At 49.3% G+C, this 4,850-nt stretch overlaps 1 protein-coding gene across 1 annotated transcript in view; it reads right to left on the reverse strand.

The window, feature by feature from the left end:
- The window catches only part of TWSG1 (twisted gastrulation BMP signaling modulator 1), a 21,996-nt gene extending 21,610 nt beyond the window's left edge, over positions 1 to 386 (reverse strand). Inside the window, exon 1 of the mRNA XM_010859084.1 lies at positions 120 to 386. The gene's annotated coding sequence lies outside the window, so the exon portion shown is untranslated. The remainder of the gene's footprint in view (positions 1 to 119) is intronic.
- Between the last annotated feature and the right edge of the window lie 4,464 nt (positions 387 to 4,850).

Raw genomic sequence — 4,850 nt, forward strand, 5'->3', positions numbered from 1 at the left:
GGCCCGTCTTGTCCCCCGCAGGCCGCCCAGGCCGCGCGGACCCCGTCTCCTCCCGCCGCGCCGGCCCAGCCGCGGCCTCCAGACCCCGAGCAGCGCCCCCGCCCGCCCCCGCCTCTCACCGTGCGCAGCGAGCTTGCCGGGTCCCAGTTCCCCACGGGTTGGCCGAGCGGGCGCGCCGTGGGCTGTGGAGGGAGGCAGGCCGCGCCTTCACGCCGTCCTCCGCGCGGCGCCCGCAAACCTCTGCACCGAAAGAGGCAGAGACCGGCCAGTCGACGCCTCACCCCCGCACCCCGCTTCCCTCCGCCCCCTCGGCTCCCGCCTGGGCAGCCGCCAGCTCCCGCCAGGAGGCGTCTCTCACTCCCCCCGCGCTCCTGTCAGTGCGCGGCCCGGCTCCGCCCCTCGACTAGGCCCCGCCCCCGCCCGCGGGCCCAGCGCGCCTGGGGTCCCGCCCCGCTAGGGCTCCGCCCACCAGAGGCCACACCCCCCGACAGGGTACACGGGCCCGGCCCACGCGCTCTGTCCTTTCTCCCTCTTCCCTGTTAGCATCTCCGGCCCCTGCCCGGCAGCTTCTTCTTCCCACAGACACTGCTGTCGGGCTCTTCTTGCTCCAGGCTCGACTTGTCCTGGTCCCAGAGCTGGGACGTGATGTGCACGAGCTCCTCGAGTCCTCACGGCCATCCTGGGAGGGAGCTGGTCTCCGCCTGGTTATGGGGATGCCCAACTCATCGAGGCAACTCGCCGGTACCCAGTGCAGCTGACACCTGAGCCCAAGGTTGACGTCAGAGGGAGGATTTATAAAAACCGCAGGCTTCTGGGGTCTGCCCTCACCTACTGAATAAGGGTCTCCAAGAGTAGAGCCTTCAGAGCACTGGATGCTGCACCCTTGGAGGGCCCCTGGCCCTGTGCTCAGCCCTGGAAGAGGGCGGGGGGCCCCGTGGTGCTGGTCCAGAGGGTGCTTGGCCAGAGAAGAGTGAAACCGTTTGGTGTCGTTCGGGGGCTCTAAAGGGCTCCGGTACACAATCCTTTACCTCTCTTCACAGAAGGCATTCAGGGAAGAGGCAAAGTGATCAATAAGAAGTGTTTTATTAGACTAGGATGCTTGTAAGGCTTACAAAAGAGTGGGCAAAAGGGTGTCACATCCCTAGGCCATAGTTTTATAATCAAAGGAAAAGTGGGGAGAGGGAGAACTTCTTTGTCTTTCTTGAGTAGACATCATGCTTCCATCATCAGTTCCTCCTTCAGGCTGGGCAGGGGAGTTTTGTCAAGCTAGGTCCACAAATTACTTTTTTATGTGTGCAAAGAGCATGTCCGAGGGGTCATTAACTTACTGAGCTCATTGGGGAGGATGTGGGGCTCATTCCACCAGTGTTTTATTGCTTGGGGGTCATGTCCCATGCTTTCGTTGCATGGTTTTGTTGCTAAGCAGGCCTGCTTGGTTTTGTGGTTAAGCAAACCTGCTTTCTTGAGTAACCATTAAATTACAGGGGTCTCCCATATTTTTCTATTTACAATCCCCTAGTGGGATAGACTGGAGACAGCAACGGCAACCCACTCCAGTGCTCTTGCCTGGCAAATCCCATGGACGGAGGAGCCTGGTAGGCTGCAGTCCATTGGGTCGCTAGGAGTCGGACATGACTGAGTGACTTCACTTTCACTTTCATGCATTGGAGAAGGAAATGGCAACCCACTCCAGTGTTCTTGCCTGGAGAATCCCAGGGACGGGGAGCCTGGTGGGCTGCTGTCTATGGGGTCACACAGAGTCAGACATGACTGAAGCGACTTAGCAGCAGCAGCAGCAGCAGTGGGATAGACTACACCAAAGCTTTTGACTGTGTGGATCACAACAAATTGTGGAAAATTCTTCAACAGATGGGAAAACCAGACCACCTTACTTGCCTCCTAAGAAATCTGTATGTGGGTCAAGAAGCAACAGTTAGAACCGGACGTAGAACAACAGACTGGTTCCAAACTGGGAAAGGAGAACATCAAGGTTGTATATTGTCACCCTGCTTATTTAACTTACATGCAGAGTACATCATGCAAAAAGCAGGGCTGGATGAAGCACAAGCTGGAATCAAGATTTCTGGGAGAAATATTAATAACCTCAGATATGCAGATAACACCACCCTTACAGCAGAAAGCGAAGAACAACTAAAGAGCCTCTTGATGAAAGTGTAAGAGGAGAGTGAAAATGTTGGCTTAAAACACAACATTCAGAAAACCAAGATCATGGCATCCAGTCCCATCACTTCACGGCTAATAGATGGGGAAACAGTGGAAACAGTGACAGACTTTATTTTCTTGGGCTCCAAAATCACTGCAGATGGTGACTGTAGCCATGAAATTAAAAGACACTTGCTCCTGGGAAGAAAAGTTATGACCCACTTAGCATATTAAAACCAGAGACATTACTTTGCCAACAAAGGTCCATCTATTCAAATCTATGGTTTTTGCAGTAGTCATGTATGGATGTGAGAGTTGGACTATAAAGAAAGCTAAGTGCTGAAGAATTGATGCTTTTGAGCTGTGGTGTTGGAGAACTCTTGCGAGTCCCTTGGACTGCAAGGAGATCCAACCAGTCCATCCTAAAGAAAATCAGTCCTGAATATTCATTGGAAGGACTGATGCTGAAGCTGAAACTCTACTACTCTGGCCACCTGATTTGAAGAACTGACTGATTGGAAAAGACCCTGATGCTGGGAAAGATTGAAGGTGGGAGGAGAAGGGGATGACTGAAGATGAGATGGTTGGATGGCATCACCTACTCAATGAACATGAGTTTGAGTAAGCTCTAGGAGTTGATGATGGATAGGGAAACCTGGCGTGCTGCAGTCCATGGGGTCGCAAAGAGTCAGACACGATTGAGCAACTGAACTGAGTGGGATTAACTGGGCTTCCCGGTGCTCAGATGGTAAAGAATGTGCCTGCAATGAGGGAGACCTGGGTTCAATCCATGGGTTGGGAAGATCCCCTGGAGGAGGGCGTGGCAACCAACTCCAGTATTCTTGCCTGGAGAATCCTCATGGGCAGAGGAGCCTGGTGGGGTACAGTCCATGGGGTCACAAAAAGTCAGACACGACTGAGCAACTAAACACAGTAGGATTAAGTATTTAATCACCTACTCTGTCCCTATCAGACTGGCTAACGGGGTGGATTACATTATTGATATTAGTCCATTTTTATGCAGTCAGTAAGTAAGTATACATTTCAAAAACTATTCCTGAAAACTATCTGAAAGCAATAATTAAGTGTACACAAATTTAAGGATCTTATTCTTGGCATTACTTACTGGTTAAGTGATTATGATACTCCAGTGCAAAGGGCTAAACCAGCTATGAAAAATAGTATTATAGATCAGAGGTTTACAAATTCTGTATTCTCAGTATGCTTTTACACTCTTGAAAATTATTGAGTGCTCCAAAGTTATTTTACTTATGTGTGCTACATCTTTCAAAACTTTCGAAATTAAAACCAAGAAACTTCAGAAATTTCCTTATTCCACATATCATGTACTCTCTAAAAAAAATATAATGTGAGAGGAGAATGTAAAGGCAAATAAGGTATTAGAACTAAACTAAGGATAGTTCTGACCTCAGGAACTACCTGTCTTGGGACTCCAAGTCTTGGAATTCCCAGGATCTCTAGCTCATACTTGGAGAACTAGCACTGCAGATGAATACCATTGGCCCGGAAAGATATTCACGACATGTTAACATTTTACAGCAGTGCATGTATTTAAAATGACTAATATTTAAAACTGCATACAATTATTTTAAAAGGCCTGGAAAGAGAACTGTGGTGTAAGGAGTGGTTGTCTCTTGGTGAGATTATGAGCAATTTGTGTTGTTTTTTTTTTCTTTGTGCTTGTCTGCATTTTCTCATATCTTTGCTTGCATTACTTGGGTAATAAGAAAAAGATAGTTCTTTTTAATCTGAAGATCTTCTTTGATATGCTCTAGAAGACCAAATGTCGGTTGAGCTTCCAGGTGGCTATCAGGTGCTTCTGGACCTGTTTCGGAATTGAGAGCTGCAAGGGTTATTATAGTGGCTATTTTATTTCACCAGTGACCAATGCAATAGCCTCTTAGTAGGGTTTGATAGGCTTCCCAGGTGGTGCTAGTGGTAAAGAACCCACCTGCCAATGTAGAAGACATTAAGAGACTCAGGTTTGATCCCTGTGTTGGGAAGATGCCCTGGAGGAGGGTGTGGCAACCCACTGCAGTATTCTTGCTTGGAGAATCCCATGGACAGAGGAGCCTGGCAGGCTACAGTCCTTGTGGTCGCAAAGAGCCTGACCCAACTGAAGCGACTTGGTACAGCACAGGGTTTGATGATAGGGTCAAATGTCACCACTTCACCTAAGGTGATTCATTCAATCATCTGATGTAGATGCATCAACTGACTGTCAAACAACCACAGTGAAGAGGTTTCCTATTGCTGTTAACAAATCACTGTCTAATACAGTGCTGGAAGTCCTAAACTCAGGCTGGATCAGAAGAGCTGTATTCCTTCCGGAGGCTCTTGGGGAGACTCCGTGACCTAGCTTCTAGAAGCTACCTGCATTCCCTGTCTTGTGTCCCTTTCTCCATCTGCAAGGCCAGCAGCACAGCATCTTCAGGTGAATAAACCCACTTCTCTTCCACACTCACTCTCCCTCAATCCCCTGCTTCTCTCTTCCTGTTTCTCAGCTCCTCTACACATCTCCTTCTCGGACACTCTCCCACTGCAAGATCTGTAACTTTATCATGTTCCCAAAGTTCCTCTTCCCATGTAAATTTACATGCACAGCTCTTAGGGATTAGGATGTGGACATCTTTGTGGGCTGGGGAGGGGAAAGTTGTCCTGCCCAG

Source organism: Bison bison, unplaced genomic scaffold (assembly GCF_000754665.1).
Source record: "Bison bison bison isolate TAMUID 2011002044 unplaced genomic scaffold, Bison_UMD1.0 scf7180017864453, whole genome shotgun sequence".
NCBI classification, from domain to species: domain Eukaryota; kingdom Metazoa; phylum Chordata; class Mammalia; order Artiodactyla; family Bovidae; genus Bison; species Bison bison.